Below are 19672 nucleotides of genomic sequence, written 5' to 3'. Positions count from 1 at the left end.
GGACAGATCCCTGCAGGAAATCTTACCCTGCCATGCATAGCCTAGTCTCAGAGATTTTCCTCTGGAACTTTGGGGTGTGCATCATGACCCAATAACTCTTGCATTCTACATTCCTGCAAAATTAGAACCATGTGAATAATGCCATCCTCTCCTACCAGTTTGAGAAATAGCCATATACCTGCTCTTACCATGGCCACAGAAGCCTCTGGAGTTCCTGTGCAGCTGAACATGGGTCAGACCTTCTCCATGTGGCCCTTTTCCAACAGGATACCCTGTTTCCATGTCCTCCTTTCAAATGAAAGGCTCTCTTTTTTTTCTCAGTGCAAAATTCCAGTCCTCTTTTTAGTGGTCTGTTAAACTACCATCACTTTATCCCAACTTGATTTGTCCATGGGATTTTTAAAGCATAACCAATTCTTTCCTGCCCATTATTCAAATGACAGATTTTTCAAATTGTGCTGTATTTTTGCTCCTGATTCTCTGTAAAACTGGCTAGAAGCACCAAGGAAGGGCTGAACCACAGCTTGAATGTTGTATTATTTTGACATTTCCTCTACCAAATAAGTAACTTCATTACTTTTAAATTTAGCCTCACTCAAAATTTTCACACATGGGAAAAATATAGCCAAATTCCTTGTTAGAATATTACATAAATAGCTTCTCACCCAGTTTTTAATACATACCTTGTTTCCATATGAAACAAGCACAGTTTCTACTGACAACAGTTTTTATTGGTATTTTGGTCTTTACTTCTCTTGCCACAATCACCTTTTAAGTAGAGCTTACATCATTTTAGAACCCCCCCTTTTTTTGGTTTTCAAGATAAGGTCTCACTCTGGCCCAGGAATATTAACTATATAGTGTCAGGGTAACCTTGAACTCACGGCAATCCTCCTACCACTGCCTCCCAAGTGCTGGGATTAAAGGCGTGCACCACCACACCTGGCTCAAAAAAATTTTTTTTTCTTAAAAAGGGTTCTGCCAGTCATGGTGGCACACATCTAATCCCAGCACTCAGGAGGGAAAGGTGCATGGATCACCATGAGTTTGAAGCCATCCTGAGACTACATAGTGAATTCCAGGTCAGCTTGGACTAGAGTGAAACCCTACCTCGAAAAACCAAAAATTGAAATAAAAAACAATAATTTAGAGAAAGAGAGAATGGGCACTCCAGGGCCTCTAGTCACTGCAAATGAACTATAGATGTATGTGCCACCTTGTGCATCTGGCTTACATGGGTCCTGAGGAGCTGAACCTGGGTACTTTGGCCTTGCAGGCAAGTACTCTAACTGCTAAGCCATCTCGCCAGCCCCTATATCCTTTTTAACATTTATTTCAAAACTCTTCCACATTCCTCCTGCAAACCACTTCCAAAGACCTAAGAACATGATCAGGTTTATCATAGCAATAACCTTACTCTTGGTACCAATTTTCTGTATTAGTTGTGTTTCTCGTCACTGACAATACCTGACAGGAGCAACTTAAGGGAGGAAATGTTTATTTTGAGTTCACGGTTTCAGTGGGGTCCAGTGCATTGTAATGGGGAAAATGCAGTAATGCCTCCATTCATGATAGCAGGAATGAACTAATGCTGTCCATGTCACAGGGAATCAGGAAACAGAGCTAGGCCAGAACCAAGGGGATTATAACTTTCATAGGCCCACTCCTAGGAATCTGTTTCTACCAGCCAGGCCCACCTCCTAAAGTCTCTATAACCTTTAAAGTAACACCACAAACTGGAGGTAAAGTGTTCAAAACATAAGTCTTTGGGAGATATTGGAGATTCCAACATAACAACGTGTATACCAGAAGGAGAGTTTCTAGAAAGGACAGAACATCTGATGATCCCTGAGTAGTGGGCAAGAGAAGTAATTTAGTGAGGGTATTGATTAAGGTTGCTGGGTAAGGGATAAGGGAGTAGGAACTATATTAACTTTATTAAAGTTGGGCAATTAGCATTGCCTGTTTAGTGAATTTAAATCATGGTCCTGTTCCCCATAGTTACATTGTTTTCCCAGCTCTCAGAAACTGGATTAGAAGTTGATACTTTTGAAGTTAAATTTTTGTTTGTTTGTTTGTTTGTTTTTTGTAATCAGAGAGAGAGAGAGAAAGAGAACATTGCCATGCCAGGGTCTCCAGCTACTAGCCAGAAATGAACTTTGGCTAATACAATGACAAAAAAAAAAATAAACTAGGGCTGAGAAAAGAAAGACCAAATAGGGAAGAGGGATGTATAACTATAAGTTGTGTTTTGTTGTAATGCAGAAGAACTAAATATATAAGAGGAGAAAAAGGAACCAGAAAAGAAGAATGTTCTGAAGATAAAGCAAGAGGGCTGATGAATGAATGACTCTAGGATCCAGAGTAATCTTAAACTTGATATGCTCTTTGCTCCCATGGTAGAGCCTCTCTGTCAGTAGAATACTGTGATGGCTTCATACTTTCTGGCCAGAGATCTACAAAATAGTCAAGCTAAACATGTAGAAAAATATGTAAATTTATAATTATGAACATTGTAACCCACATTCCTACTCCTGTCCTCAACACAGGAAAAGGAATAGAAGTGATTAGCTTTCATTCTTCATACACCTCTATGTTTGAATTGTAAAATATATATTCCTTTTAAAATTGACATGGCTTGAATATATGTATAGAAAGCAAAACTATTAAATTCTGTAGCTACACAATTCCAACATTTTCTTTAAAAAATTCAGGAATGCCCTTGTCTTTAGCATCAGATCACTTAGAATATTCTTATGCATGAGATCAAGACTCGCATGTGGCTATATCTTATTATTGTTGACATCACTAACAACATTTTGGCATTTATCACAACTTAATGAAAACAGAAGTGACTTTTAATATGCTAGGATGTAGAAAAATGACATTTAAAAGTAGTATATAGGAATCAAATTTAAGTCAGTCTGTTTTTACAGTATACTTAAGAAAACTACTGAATTGTGAAAATCATCATCAGTAATATCTGCATGTTTTTTTCTGATTTAACCCAGTATTTTCTTATTTTGCATCCTATATCTGCTGTTGTGTTTTTTACTATATATAAAAGATGATTGGGTAGACTTTTTTAACCTCTAGATACATTCCTGGCTGCAGGCTGTGGTGTCTTTAGCAGGTAGTCTTACCTTTTAGTTCTAGCAGGTATCCAAGTACTTTGGTAATGTTGTGCATTGTTTTGAGAACATGGGTCTTCCTGATCAACAGCTCACTATGGGAGTTAACCCAATTCTGGCCTTGAGACTTACCAGCCAGAGCCTATGGTTTTAGAATTAAGCTTTCTGTACCTTTTATAGGGAACTTCTTGTGTAGGTTACTTCTCTTTATTGAGGGTTGTATCTTGTAGAAGCCAATAATTCATTAATCTTAGTTGAAAACTCTTAATGTTAAAATTAAGTAGATTAGGATTGGGAGTGCCTTTACCATGGGTTATGTTCCTTGTCTGTAACATGAAGATAATGATAGCTGTACAACTTCAGGAGGCAGAATAAATAATATATCTCAAGTTCAGTACAGTGCATAATAGTTATTAAATGTTGACTATGATCAGTGGTTGTCAGGTTTTAGGGTGAGGAATGGGATTGACTGCAAAGTACCAGAGAGCTTTCTTGGGTCATGGCCATGTTCTGCCTTAATATAGTGGTGGTTGTAGTACTGTTTATGTTTTTCAGAATTCATCATATAGCATTCTTGAAATAGATGAAATTGGAATATCAGTTTTATCTTTAAGCTCATTTCCAAAACAGTAACTTTTCCTTTTCTCTGTATTTCATTTTCATCAAAAATTAATACAGTGGTGTTGATATAAGGCTCCCAACATTGTAGCCACTAGGTTTCTCTTACTGTCCAGTGTCAATCCTAGTCCCAGTCCCAATTATAGGCCACAATATGAAAGATTTGCCTATTGCTAAAAAAGAAAGAAAAAGTAAAGTTGCTTTATATGTTAGTTACTTTTTATTTTCTAGTAAGGTGATCATGTGCCAGATTTACCAATTTGGGTACTATAATTGGTACAGAGTTTGAGTAAAGGACACCACTAACCACTCTTGAGAAATGTGGTAATGAAGTCAGTAAACAGGCTACCTGCCTTTCAGTAAACTATAAAGGTTAGCTTATTAAAAAAATAGAAGTAAAATAACATTCTGAAATATGTACTTAAAATCACTTCCTTACAACGTAAGTAACAGCATCTGGCTTGTGGATATGTGCGTGTGTGTAATATACACATGTTTTTACACATACATGTAAAATACATGTACACACATATATATTTTAAAGATTTTATTTATTTATTTATTAGACACAGAGAAAGGGGGAGTGAGTGAGGATGGGCACACCAGGGCCTCTAGCCACTGAAAACGAACTCCAGGTGCATGAGCCACCATGTGCATACGTGGGACCTGGAGAATCGAACTAGGGTCCTTAGGCTTCACAGGCATGTGCCTCAACAGCTAAGCCAGAGCCCTATACACAAATATATTTTTTCTTTTTTCTTTTTTTCTTCTTTTTTTGAGGTAGGATCTCACTGTAGCTCAGGCTGACCTGAAATTCACTATGTAGTCTCAGGGTGGCCTCAAACTCCTACGTCTTCCTCCTGAGTACTGGAATTAAAGGCGTGTGCCCCCATGCCCAGTTTACTCATATATTTTTAACAAACTTCCCAGCTCATTTTTATTATTTTATTACCCATGTATCAGAAAAGATAAATCAATTTTCTTATTTATATGGATGTAAAAATCACAAAAGAAAGGGTTAGCAAACAAAATCTAGCATAGGATTATAAGCTATTTCAAAGCACCAAGAAATAAAAATAATAGGAAAGTTGGACTGTCTCAAAATATTTGTGCTTCAAAGGATACCATCAAAAAATGAAAAATCAAAATATAGAAGAGGAGAAAATATTTGTACATCATACATATGGCCATGAAGTTAATATCTACAATGTATGAAGAATTCTTACAGATCAACAATGAAGCCAGAATAGCCAGTTAATAAGGGGAAGAATTTAGAAGGACATTTCTCAAAAGAATATCCGCAAATGGCTTGTAAATGTATAAAAAAGAACCTCAGCATCATTTTCCATTAGAGAAATGCCAATCAAAGTCAGGAAATACCACTTTACACCCAGTAGAATGGCTAAATAAATGGACAGTCACAAATACTGCCAAGTTTATGAGGAAACTGAACCTTCATACTTTGCCAGTGGGACTGTAAAGTGTGGTAGTTTGAATGTGTAATATCCCCTACGGTTTTATGTATTCTGAATGCTTGCTCCCCAGCTCATGGCCATTTGGGAGAGGTGCCCATGCGATAGGAGGTGCATTGCTGAGTGTGGGTTTTGGGGTGTTATAGCTCCAGAGTCCACTCTGTTGCTTCTTCTTGCCAGCTGCTATGGCAAGAAGTGATGCCCACGCTCTGCTCTACTATCTTCCCCTGTCATGAAACTTCCCCTCATGACTATAAGCCAAAACAAACCCTTCCTCCAATAAACTGGTTTTAGTCAAGTGTTTTTTTTTTTTTTTTTCCAGCAGTGAGAAGATAACTACAAAATAAATTTATACAACAACTTGGAAAACAGTTTGCTATTTCCTCAGAACAGTAAACATGGGGTTACCACAAGACTCACCAGTTCTACTGTATGCATATAGTGGGATAGTTGAAAACATGACCTCTCAAAAAGTAGAAACTACCCTGTCTGCCATCTGGTGAACACATAAACAGAATGCTTATGCCCAATAATGGAATATTCATCCATAAGTAGGGAATATAGAGGGTGAGCTACAGCACAGATGAAGTATGAAAGCAAAATGCTGGTTGAAAGTGGTAGGCACAAAAGGTCACGTACCATATATGCCCATGTGTTTGAAATGACCAGAATAGGCAAATCCATACTGGCACATGCCAGGTGAGTTGGTGCTGGGGGCTGAGAGTAGAATGGAAAAATGAGTGCAAAATTCTTTAGGGGATGATGAAGATTATTAGGTAATTAGATAATGGTGTTGATTGTATAACTTCTTTAAAAACACACAGTTTTCTTTATACGAGAGACAGAGAGAGAGAGAGAGAGAGAGAGAGAGAGAGAGAGAAAGAGACTGTGAGTATGGATTTGCCGGGCCTCTACAAATGAACTTCAGATGCATGCACCACCACCTTGTGTATCTGGCTTTTCATGGGTACTGAAGAATCTATCCCAGGCCATCAGACTTTGCAAGCAAGCACCTTTAATTGCTGAGTCAGCTCTTCAACCCACTAACTTCTTTTTTTGATGTTTTATTGACAGTCTCTTTATGTATAGACAATATGCCATGATCATAAACCCCTCCCACCACCCACTCTGTCCACCTAACACTCCCACCACTGAATCCCTTATTCTTACTAAATGTACTACAAAATCACTGGGTTGTACACTTTAAAAAAGATTCATGATATATCAAATAATGTCCCAGTAAAGTTCTTAATATAAAAGGTATACATGTATATTTTTCCTGGAATTCTGAAACCTTACATTTCACAGGAATTTGGGTAGAAATCACTTAGTTATATACCAGTGGTTCACACTAATTTTAGTATAAAAAATTATTTCCAGCTGTATGAACACTCACTGAGATGCTCAGCAGTACAAGTCATAGAGAGCTTTGCATGTTTTTAAAGGATGTGATTCATTCTGTCTGATTACTGAGAACTTGTGTTTATAGTATTTGTATGTTGAATAGTTTAATTGCCATTTTGCGTTTGTTTTAAAGGTATTTCAAACATAAAAGCTCACTAAGGTGATACTATATGAGGCCTAACCACAAAAACATTGAACTCCCAAATGCATGTTGAGAATATGGTTTAAAATTTCATGCCTTTTCCAATTAAAAAAACCACGTTTTAAATATTCATTTCTATTATTTTGAGTGGCAAGTAGATTCTGGCCAGTTCGTAAAATGTCTGTGATGAATGGTTGCATTTTGAAAAGTTATGGAAATACCAATTTTAGAATATCAGTAATTAAATAAAACAGGAAATTCTAATCTTTCACTTTTCTATGGGTTATATCATTTTAGGTATTTGTAAGGTACTAGAAGGCCTTTCTTCACTATAATGTGCAGAATTCCATTTACATTTTCAATGGATTCTTTGATCCAGCTATGCCTGGGAAAAGTGTACGCATTAGTTTTTTTCGATCACCAGATCAAAATATCACAGACAGAATGACTTAAGCAATCAACACTTGTTTTCTCACAGTTCTGGATTCTGTAAGTCAAGCAAGGTGCCACCAGAGTTGGCATGGTAAGGCATCCCTTTTGGTTTGCAGTCCTTCTTACTGTGTCCTCCCATGGCCTCTTTTGAGCACATGGAGAGAGGTCTCCAGTGTCTCTTTCTCTTATAAGGATACCAGACTTAGATGAGGGCTAATCCACAGGACCTCATTTAAGAGAGAGACAAGACTACACTGTAGTTTTGAGAAATGAGGAAGTAACCACTCCGTACACATTGATTCTAGATTCTAGGCCTGCGTATGTGTCACCCAGCAGTGGGCCTTCCACTCTCCAGTGGTCTTCCTAGCGGTCTGTGTAAGAATTTAGATGTAAAAGCTGCATTAAGAAGAAGAATAGGGCTGGAGAGATGGCGTAGTGGTTAAGCGCTTACCTGTGAAGCCTAAGGACCCCGGTTCGAGGCTTGATTCCCCAGGACCCACGTTAGCCAGATGCACAGGGGGGTGCATGCATCTGGAGTTCGTTTGCAGTGGCTGGAAGCCCTGGCATGCCCATTCTCTCTCTCTCTCTCTTAAATAAATAAAAATAAACAAAAATTTTAAAAAAGAATAAATATGTATTTTTCTGGCCTTTAGTATGTATATACTCACACATATGTACACATACACATCTTCACAAATAAAAGGTGATGATCAGGTTACAGCATGTCAGATTTGAGGATTCTAGGACCAGGGATTTGAGAATGCTCATGTTGTCATCTTCTCAGGTAGTTTAACATGTATTATCTCTGAGGCTTCTTCCAGTTACTTCATAAAACTAAATTAGAATGACATTAAAGCTATAATAAATTATGAGAAATGTTTTATTTTACATAATTTGCGTTTTTAAGAAATCAGATTACAATACTGAGAGATTGAAATAATACTTTGTAAAAACTGACCCTAAGATATGTTTTAAGTCATTTGCACAAATCTGAAATGTAGAATTTTTTTCTATGCCATATAATAAGTATAATCCACTATCAGAATTTAAAATTATTTTTATATTACCTGTACTGGCGATTTGCAAATATTTGCATAAAAGAAGATAGTAGACAATGAACCCCATACATGTACCTAGAACCTAGGCCCCACCAACACAACGCTGATCTCTTGGCCCATTCATGGCCCTAGTACATTTTTCTTCTCCCATGTTTTGAAGAAAACACTAAACATCACTTGTTTTTGTCCATTTTAGAGTATATCTCTAAAAGACAAGGGTGATTTAATTTTTTTGTACATATGAATGTTATTGGTTTATTATTAGTTTTTCCTAAACCTTATTAAAGAAACAATTGGATTAAAACTTACATTCATGTTAGTCAGAGTTCTCTAAAGGAACAGAACCACTAGAATGACTATGTATTGTACAGGAGGTTTATTGGATTAGTTTATAGGATATGCAGGCTGGGAGGTACAGCAATAGCTGCCTGCAAGTTGAGCTTTAAGGAATCCAGTAGCTGCTCATTCCACAAAGCTGAATGCCTTAACAGTCACAGTCTGGCACAGAAGGCCTGGAGGATTCCTGAAGAGCCACTGGTCTTCAGTCCACAGTGGAAGGTTGATGTAACTCACTCCAGTGTACATGAAGGATAGTTACAACAGGGTACAACAGGATAGATGCATGTAGGAATGAATAGTGAGGGCAGCCAGGGAGAAAGCACCCATCAGTAGCCAGAGGAAACAGTAACTGTGTTCTCTGGGAGTTTCTTTACATAGTCCACCACTTAAAGCGCCACCCATTCTGAAGAAAAGACTTCTCCCTCAGTTAATCCTTCCTGGAAACAGACTCTCAGATCTGCCCAAGAGGCAAGAGGTGGTTCTCTTGATTCCTACTCTGATCAAGTTGACAACAGAACTTAATCATCACAAGTCTACCCCTTGTCAACATGACACCTAACCTTATTTCCTTATGTTGTGCTTAATTTCCAAATGAAGACAACAAGGTCACAATTCCATCTAACATGATACAACTAGAACACATGTAAACAAAAATATATCTTTCCCCCAAACACATGGCAAAGTCCCTTGAGGAATGCTTGGTGTCAAGCTTGGGAGATAGTTTAGTGGTTAAAGCACTTTCTTGCAAAGACTGCTGGCCTGGGTTCAATTCCCCAGTACCCCTATTGAGCCAGATGTATGAGTTGTGCATGCATCTGGGGTTCATTTGTAGTGGCAAGAGACCCTAGCATGCCCATACTCACTCTCTTTGTTGCTCTCAAATAAAAAAAATGATTTTTTTTCATTAGTCTCTAATGTCCAATTATTTAAATATAAATTTAATAACACTTAACTACTGGTATTATATCAATATTACATTGTAGAAAAGCAAAGCCATTTTATATTTGTGTAATGTGCACAAACAGCAAACTAGGACAGTCTGATTAGTGCTGTGTTCCATGGAGGCTTAGTGAATGTTGTTATCCTTTGGGGGTGTGTTCATCCATTAGGAGGGACATATGTCTCAGTGTCTCGTTTTTTCTGATGCTAGCAGCTATTACTGGTCAATGCTGGAGTCTTATTAGTTGATTAAAGGATTCAAACTGCTGACATGGGAGCTTTAAATTGTCTTTTCTCCTTACGGAGATCTCCAGGAGCTTTGTAGCTGAGTTCACACTTAAGTAAGCCTTGACATTTCTCGAAAATTTGCTAAGTGAAGATAGAACAACAACAGGAGATTTGCTTGTTGCTTTACAAAGAAGATGGAAGAGCAATGTGTGTGTAGAAGAGTAAAGGAAATTGAAATTGAAAAGGAGACTGAGGGTTAGAGAGATGGCTTAGTAGTTAAGGCACTTGCCTGTGAGCTCTAAGGACCCAGGTTCAATTCCCCATTACCCACGTAAGCCAGATGCACATGTGTCTGGAGTTTGTTTGTGGTGGCTAGAGGCCTTGAATACACATCCTCTCTCTCTCTTGCTGCTGCTGCTGCTTCTCCTCCTCCTTTTTCTTCCTCTTCATCTTCTTTCTCTCTCTCTCTCTCTCTCTCTCAAATAAGTAAATAAATAATTTTTTTTTTCTAAAAAGGAGCCTGAACTGTGTGGACCCTATGGATTTGGAACTTCATGTGGAAATGAAAAGTGCTCTAGACTCCAATAAGATGGCTGCATAGGAGCCATACCAAAACCATACCAAAGTGGGGGTGGATAAGCAGAAAAACAACAAAATTCACTCTTTTACTAAAAAGTGAGGGTATATAAGAAATTATCAACCATAGTAGAGAAGTAAGAGAGACCCAGAACTTTTGGAGACCATAGAAACAGCTCCAGCAGTGGTGTAGGCCCACCTGGCTGCCAGGCTGCCTGAGCCACAGAAGTAACCACCTGAGGAGATTTTCCCACTCATACCAGCCTCCTTGCAAACTCAAGAAACCTGAAGGGGAAGAGAGCAGGGACCAGCTGAGTGGCTTGTGAGGAAGAGGACCATGGGGACCAGCCACACAGCTCCAGTACAATTTCAGGCACACTCCACAGCCTCTCCTCCCCCAACCACCAGTGCTGCAACCACCAAAGACCTGGGGAAAAGAACTCAGCTACACAGCACATAGCACAGGCATTCCGAGCAGCCACTAACCCAGCCAGCTGACCTGAGGCCACAGAGCAGTAAAGAGGGACCCAAGAGGACACACTGCATAGCTGAGACCAAAGCCATCACAAAAGGTAACAGGACTTACTTACACCTGCCAAAAAAGCCTGTTGTATAGGCCTGCATTGGAAGTGCTAATCACACTTTCCATGTCAGAACAAGTTATGTGTTAAGTCTGATGGATGGACAGATTTGCCCCTCTTAATATATTTTGGGGTTGTCCTTTGTTGCATCTTGATTTATAGTGCCTTTGTCTTTTCTTCTGTCATTTGTGGGGGTAGGGTCTCACTCAACCCCAGGCTAACCTGGAACCCTTTACATACCCGAAATATCAGCCTCCCAGTATACAGGATTAAGGGTATGGGGCAACACACATCCTTAGGGACTTTGTCCTTGTAGATAATCTGTTTAATGCCCATTCTTACATCAATACTCCATGCTGGTTTGATTGTGAGTGATTCTGTGATTGAATGTGTATATTGTTCAGTTGAACTTCAGATTCTGCTTGTATTGTGCTGCACTCAGCCTACTAGAATACTCACATAGCATGCAAAGCCAACACCTAGGGTCACTTTTTTTTTAATTTTTTTAAATTTTTATTTATTTATTTATTTGAGAGCAACAGACACAGAGAGAAAGACAGATAGAGGGAGAGAGAGAGAATGGGCGCGCCAGGGCTTCCAGCCTCTGCAAACGAACTCCAGACGCGTGCACCCCCTTGTGCATCTGGCTAACGTGGGACCTGGGGAACCGAGCCTCGAACCGGGGTCCTTAAGCTTCACAGGCAAGCGCTTAACTGCTAAGCCATCTCTCCAGCCCCCTAGGGTCACTTTTGCTGTTACTCTGAGAATCATTTAAGAGCACACTTGGCATATTAAGCTCCTACCTGGAAAATATGTAGTGTGAGATTTACACATCGAAGAATACTGCATCAAATTAACCCAAGATAAAAAAAAAATCTTACATTACTATACAAAAAAACACCAAAAATCAAGATGATATAGTTCCACCAAAAATTATAAATCCATGGGAAATGACCACCAGTGAGACTGATTTAGATGAAATGCCTATGACAGATTTCAAAAGAAGATGATTATAACTATCTTCAAAACATCAAAGAAGAAATCAGTGGAATCAAAGAAGACACAGGAAACCAATGTAAGGAAATAAGGAGGTCAGTACAAGACATGAGTAAGGAAATAGAAATATTGAATAAAAACCAATCAGAAATACTAGAAATGAAAAACACAGTAAGTCAAATAAAAAAATCTCTATAGAAAGTTCCAGTAATAGAATGGATGAAGAAGAGAACAGAATTTCTAAAGTGGAAGACTACATGGCAGATACAGTACAGTCCAACAAAGAGAAAGACAAGCTAATAGGAAGGTATGAATGGGAATTTCAAGATATGCAGGACACTATGAAATAAAAATCAAACAAGAATCCAGGGTGTAGTAGAAGGAAAAGAATTTCACTTCAAATGCATAGTAGGTGTTTGCAACAAAATCATAGAAGAAATTTCCCCTTAAATTGAGAAAGAGATGCCATTGCAGATCCAGGAAGCTTTTAGAACACCAAATAGACAAAACCTGGAAAGAACCTGTCCTCGCCATGTTATAATTACACTACCAAACATGCAAACCAAAGAAAATATATTGAAAGCAGTTAGAGAGAAAAAGCAAGTGACTTATAAAGGCAAGCTCTTCAGGATAACAGCAGATTACTCAACACAAACTTTAAAAGCCAGAGTGGCTTGAATGATGTATTCCAAGTTCTGAAAAACAACAACTGTCAACCAAGTATACTCTATCCAGCAAAGCTATCCATCCAAATTGATGGAGAAATAAGGACATTCCACAACAAAAACAGGCTAAAGGAATATATGACCACTAAGCCAGCTCTACAGAAAATACTTGAGGGGATCTTTCACGCATATACATGAGGAAACAGGCAAAAATAAACCATATTCAAATAACAATACAAGAGAGTAAGAAGAAAACAAGAAGCACTACAAAACAAGAAGAGTGGCAAGAATAATTACAAACCTTTCAATAATAAATCTTAATATCCGTGGCCTCAATGCTCCAACCAAGACACAGGCTTGCAGACTTACCTCCATAAAAGACAGACAGTATCTTACAGTGAAAGGATGGGAAATGATATTTCAAGCAAATGGGCCTCGGAAATAAGCAGGTGTTGCTATCCTAATATCTGACAGAATAGACTTCAAATCAACATTAGTGAGGAAAGCTAAAAAAGGTCACTTTATATTGATTAAAGGAAAAAGTCAACAAGAGGGCATTACAATTCTAAACATACCTAATTTCATCAAACACTATTAGACTTAAGGTCACAGATAACACCAAGCACAGTTGTAGTGGGTGATTTAAATACCCCACTGTCATCAATTGACAGGGCATACTGGCAAAAAATAAACAAGAGACTCATCTGGATTAAATGATGTCATGGAAAAATGGACCTAACAGATAATCTACAGAACATTTATCCAAATGCTGCAGAATACACATTTTTCTCAGCAGCACATGAGACATTCTCTAAAATAGACCATATATTAGGGCACAAAGCAAATCTTAACAAATACAGGAAACTTGAACTGATTTATTGTACTCTGATCACAATGCGATTAAACTACAAATCAGCAACAAGAAAAAAATTACAAAGCATACACAAAATCATGGCAACTAAACAGTCATTGAATTGGGTCATTGAAGAAATCAAAAAGGAATCATAGAATCAAATAATAATGAGAACACAACATACCAAAACCTTTGGGATACAGTGAGGGCAGTCTTAAGAGGGAAATTTATAGTTTTAAGTGCCAACATTGAAAAATTAGAAAGGTTGCAAGTAAACAACTTAATGCTTCACCTTAAGGCGTTGGAAAAACAACAAGGCAAACCAAGACTCAGTAGATGGGACAAAATAATAGAGATTAGAACAGAAATTAATGAAATAGAAACCAAACCAAGAAAGAAGAAAATACAAAAAAAAAAAAAATCAATGAAACAGAGAGTATGGGTCAAAACTTCTGTCTGTTTAGCTGCAATTGAATGGGAGATTATAAACTTTGAGATTGGGCCAGTTGACCTACATTGGGACAATAGGAAGAATGCAGAGTCTTTTGAAGGGCCCTGAATGCTGAAGGGATATCCTATTCTTCAAAGTCTGCTTTATGCCCCTCTAGATTAACAAATTGGCACCCCGCCTGATATTATGGAGTATGAGAAATGCAGGAAAGAGAAGGTTATTGAATTTACAACATGGTTTTGTTATTTGGAAATGGCCATGGGCAGTGTGAAGTAGGCTTATTGGACTGCCTGTATAGAGATCCCATGGAGCCATGAGGATGAACCCTGGGTTGCAGTGGAGATCCAATAGAGATGTCAGGACCGTGGGATGGCTGCCAAGAAAGCTGCCAGCCCCGGATGAAGTTTTCTAGGACTCTGAGTAGTATAGCTGGAGGGGTGGAATTGGAACTCTAGAGACTGACTTGTCACTGGTTAGAATTGTTGGACTTGAAAACTTGTAACTGAGTAGAATTATTGGACTTGGAGCTACAGAGTTTGATGTTTGCCCTGCTTAAATCTCATATTGGTTGAATATCTTTTTGCTCTGTCCAGTGACAATTTTTGTAGTGTGAATGTTTATCCTGTGCCATTATGGGTTTTGGGGGGAAAGGGTGGGGTTGGTCTTATGGCTCAGTTAAAAAATCTTAGACTATGGGGATGTATGAACATCATTAGGATTGATAACTGTGGGAACTTTTAAAGATGGACTGAATACATTGTATTTTTTATCATGCTTAGTTATCTGTTTAAGGAGTCTGGGGTGGAAGAATGTGGTGATTTGATTCAGGTGTCCTGCATAAATTTACATGTTCTGAATTCTAGGTCCTCAGCTGGTGGCAATTGGGAGTTGAAGCCTCCATTAGTGGGCTAATGGGTATTTAGCCAGCTTCCTCTTGCCAGTGTTTGGCACACTCTCCTGTTGCTATTGTCCACCTGATCTTTCCCAGGAGGTGATGTCCACCCTCTGTGCATGCTATGATTTTCCCCTGCCATCAGGGAGCTTCCCCTTGAGTCTGTAAGCCAAAATAAACCTTTTTCCCCCACAAGTTGCTCTTGGTTTTTGTTTTTGTTTTTGTTTTTGTTTTTGTTTTGTTTTGTTTTGTTTGTTTTGTTTTGTTTTGTGCCAGCATTGTGAACCTGACTGTAACAGTAATGTTGTTACTGAAGGGGTATGTGAGTGTCCATGATGTAATGCCCACATTCTTTGTGTCTTAAACAACTAATTGTATATAAGCCATGGAGTAGTACCAACGGTGAGAGTACAAGGCTAGGATACATTACACAGGGCAGGAGCAGGCATGAATAAATAGGTGGCTCCAGGACCCTGAGTTCTATCCTGTGTTTCCTTGTATGAGTTTAGGCGGAGGGAGGGGCCAGGCCCCAGGTGTGGAAACGGGGTAGAGTCTTACTCTGGTTGATAGACGGGCTGTTAAACAACTTTTGACAATCTACACATATATAAGCCTGTGCGTCTTGAAATTTTTAAATGTATGTACATCCCATTGTGCCAACACATGAGATGGTGAAAAGGGGTTTGTCCTGTGTAGTCCCTTCAAGGAGAGATTGGTCTTCACTGCCCTTGTGGCCCAATACCAGTCCGAGATTCCTTTTTCATATCTTCTACCAGAATGTCACTGTACACAAATTATCCCAGAAGAGGGTCTGGCTGTTGCACTTCTGGGAAGAAGCAGCTACAAGGAAGTACCCTGTACCCTGGGCCACCAGGTTGCCCTTGTGTTTGCCTGCTGCAGCATGACTTGAGCAGTTGTGAACACAACGAATGTGAAGGAAATGAGGGGACACAGCACACTCTTCCTCTGGGTGTGCTGTCTGTGTCTGCTGTGTCCAGCTTGTTAGATGACTAGACTAACGCATATGAGCAACATAATTACAGGTATCTGAATCAAATCTGGTCTGAAATCCATCCTATCTACCCTAATACTTTACTTTTTTGAAAAATTAACGTTATAGAGGTAAAACTTGCATAAAATAAAATGCACTCTTTTTGCTGACCCATTTTGGTGAATTTTTGCCCAATATGTATACCCATGTGTAGCAGACAGCTTCAGGTTCACTGAGATGAACTTCCAGACAGTTATGGAGGAAGGGATATTTATTGAAGCTTACAGATCTGGGGGAAGTTCCATAATGGCAGAAGAAGCTGGCCTGCCTTCACAGGACCAAGCACAGAGAGAGAGAAGCACAAGCCAAAAAGCCAAAAGCCATACAGCACAGCACACTTCAGGAACTCCAGCTAGGCACACTTTGCATATCTTTAGATTGAAATCTGAAACCTACCACCACACCTAAAGATCCACCCAGTGATACTGCCTCCAGCCAGGTGTCTGCAGATGCAAACTACAAACAAATAAAAAATTGAATATATTGGGAGCCATCTAATCAAACCACCACACCATGTAACACATCCCAATCAAGATAAAGAACATTTCAGCACCTCCAAAAGTTCATTCCCATTACAAGTTTTTCAACCTTGTCATATGATGTTGCTAATGTGATTTCTGCCACTAGAGAGGGGTTTATATAACTGGTGTTTTTTTTGTTTTTAAGATTTCATTATTACTTACTTGAGGGAGATAGAGAAAGAGGCAGATGGGGCTTGGAGAGAATGGGCATGCCAGGGCCACCTGCTACTACAAGTGAATTCCATATGCAGCACCACTTTGTACATTTGGCCTATATGGGTCCTAAGGAATCAAACCAGAGTCCTTTGGCTTTGCAGACAAGCACCTTAACTGCTAAGCCATCTCTTCAGCCCTAACTGGTGTTTTTTTTTTTTGTTTGTTTTGTTTTTTTAAATATTTTTTTTATTTATTTGAGAGCGACAGACACAGAGAGAAAGATTGAGGGAGAGAGAGAGAATGGGCGCACCAGGGCTTCCAGCCTCTGCAAACGAACTCCAGACACGTGCGCCCCCTTGTGCATCTGGCTAACGTGGGACCTGGGGAACCAAGCCTCGAACCGGGGTCCTTAGGCTTCACAGGCAAGCGTTTAACCGCTAAGCCATCTCTCCAGCCCCTAACTGGTGTTTTTGACAAGAAATTCTTTTTAAAAAAAATTCAGTGTGTTTGTGTGAGTGTACACGTGTGCTTGCCATGGTGAAAATGTGGTGGTTAGAGGAAAACACCAAGGTGTCTTAAGATCTGCCTTCTTTTAGACTGGGTCTCTTACCACTGCAAACTGGAGGTTTATTGTAAAAGCCCCAGTTCAGAAGCCCCAACAACCTAGGCTCAGCCCTCCATCCCAATCCATCAATTAGAGACAATTGGTGAAATGCAGAGGAAATTTAATCTGGATTGAGAAGAGGAACCGATAAATTACAATATTCATATGCAGGAAATATCTTTGTATGACTGTTTTCCCCCCACCCTTACTAACTACTAAGAGGAGTCCTGGGCTGGAGAGATGGCTTACCAGTTAAGTTGCTTGCCTGTGAAGCATAAGGACCCAGATTCAACTCTCCAGAACCCACATAAGCCAGATGTACATGGTGGCACATGCTTCTGGAGTTTGTTTGCAGTAGCTAGAGGTTCTGGTATGTTCATTTTTTCCTCTCATAAGTAAGTAAATAAATAAATCATTTTAAAAGAGAGGAGTCCTAATTTAGTACTCTTCTATAGTTTTGAGTGCAAGCAGATGAAGAATAAACTAGAAAATATACAGCTGGAGGAACTCAGCTCTAGAGTGGTGATAGAGTGAGTTCTGGTTCTAGGCTTCTTGGAATGAAGCCCTAGCACTGCTATATTTATTCATAAACCTTAGTTAAACTACTTCCCTTAAGATTTGGTTTACTCATTTGTGTAAAGACATGGCATCAAAAGAATGCTTAAATTTATGATCTTTACATCCCACTTTCTTGCTTCTTTTGTCATTCTGTTCTGTTGTGTTTTTTTTTAATGTAAGAACTAAAGTTCTTAAGGCATAGCTGATAAATGTGCTAAGTCTTTGCCAGACTGCCTAATTATACACACTTCTTGCCCCCTGTCTACTTATGTAAAGTTCATGTCTGTATCCCAAGGAAGAATGTGAAGTCACTGGAAGGTAGTGTGTGTGTGCAAATTTATATGTCTGAGGTGTTCTTGGACCTGGGAGAGGGTTAAACCTGCTTCAGTAACCTGGAGTGTAAAGGGACACTGGGCATTTCTATTACATTCTCAAGGATCCAAGCACTGTTGGACTTGTGAATAGCAGTGACTGGGACAGTTTATACTGGTCTTTGACAAACCATATTAGTTGTTTTATTGAATGTGTTTTTGTTTCTGATATCTTTTTTAAAAAATAAGTTGGGGCTGGAGAGATGGCTTAGTGGTTAAGATGTGTGCCTGCAAAGCCTAAAGATGCAGGTTCATTTCCCTAGGACCCACATAAGCCAGATACACAAGATGGTGAATACATTTGGAGTTTGTTTGCAGTGGCTAGAGGCCCTGACATGCCCATTCTCTCTCTCCCTGTCTGTCTCTCTCACTTGCTCTCTTAAATAAATAAAATGAAAAAAATATTAAAAAATAATAAGTTGTGTGTGGTAAAGAAATGGATAGAGGGCTGAAGAGATGGCTTAGTGGTAAAGGTGCTTGCCTGCTAAGCCTAAGGACCAATGTTCTATTCTCCAGATCCCACATTAGCCAGACGCACAAAGGTGAGTCAAGTGCAAGGTTGCACATGCCCACTAGGTAGCATAAGTGTCTGGAGTTCAATTTCAGTGGCTGAGGCCCTGGCACCCCAATTCTCTCTCTGCCAATTCTCTATCCTCCTCCTCTCTCTCTCTCTCTCTCTCTCTCTCTCTCTCTCCTGTTCCCTAAAATGAAAAGAAAAGAAAGAAATTGGTAGAATAATTCCAATAGTTTCAGTTCTACATATGTAGGATTTAATATTGCTGGGAAAAAGAATTGTGCTTTATGTGAGTAACATAACAGTTCTTAACAAATAAATATAACTAGGTTGACCCATATAATTAATATGGCTACACTTCTGTTTCATTTGTTCTATAATATCATTCTTAATTGAGAGAAACATAGTAGTTCTTTTTATTTTTAAAGGCATAGTTGTAGTTAGACTAACAATGGGGTTTTGTTAGTATTATTTTATTCTTTAATAGTCATAATAATACACTTTACCCAGTTACAAAAATTACTGTCTATTCAGTGTTTTGTGCTAGGTACTGTATGCAGGGCCTAATTGGCATGATCCAGTTTTAACTATCGGAGCATCCCCCACATATTCATCTGTCAGCTATTTGAGCATCTGCTTTGTTGTAGAACTGTACAAAAAGTGGTATGCCCAGTAAAGAGACTGTTCTCCCACTGCCAAGTGCGGTGGAGGTTGCTGAGCAGGAAACAACAGTCATGCAGGTGTGACCGTAGTGCACATTAGTAGCTATGATCTTGCTGCTTTCTCTTCTTGAAGACAGGAATGAACTCTGCCTTTGCTTTCTGAGCACCTCACACCAGCTTCCTTGCCCCATCCCACTCCAGGGATAATTTGTTCTCTGCTCAGCTCTTGACCCTCATGCTAGACCAGCTAATGGGGAGAGAAATAAAAAAAATTTCAGAAGTCATGAGCAATTTGTACAAGAAATAACTGGCAATAAAGCATATGGCAGAGCATTTGCCTCACATGTTTAAGACTTGGAATAGTCCCTACCACATGAATAGAAGGGTAGAGGCAGTAGATGGAAATAATTTATAATAAAATAAAAACATTTTAGAAATGAATAGCTGAAGGGACTCTA

At 39.1% G+C, this 19672-nt stretch overlaps 1 protein-coding gene across 2 annotated transcripts in view; it reads left to right on the top strand.

Annotated features, from left to right (window-relative positions):
* Positions 1 to 19672, top strand: part of Lrp12 (LDL receptor related protein 12) — an 89389-nt gene that overhangs the window by 27384 nt on the left and 42333 nt on the right. The window lies entirely within an intron of this gene.

The sequence above is a fragment of the Jaculus jaculus genome, chromosome 2 (assembly GCF_020740685.1).
Source record: "Jaculus jaculus isolate mJacJac1 chromosome 2, mJacJac1.mat.Y.cur, whole genome shotgun sequence".
Taxonomy (NCBI): Eukaryota; Metazoa; Chordata; class Mammalia; order Rodentia; family Dipodidae; genus Jaculus; species Jaculus jaculus.
The sequence above is the reverse complement of the archived record's forward strand: the minus strand, read 5'-3'. Positions and strand labels throughout refer to the sequence as shown.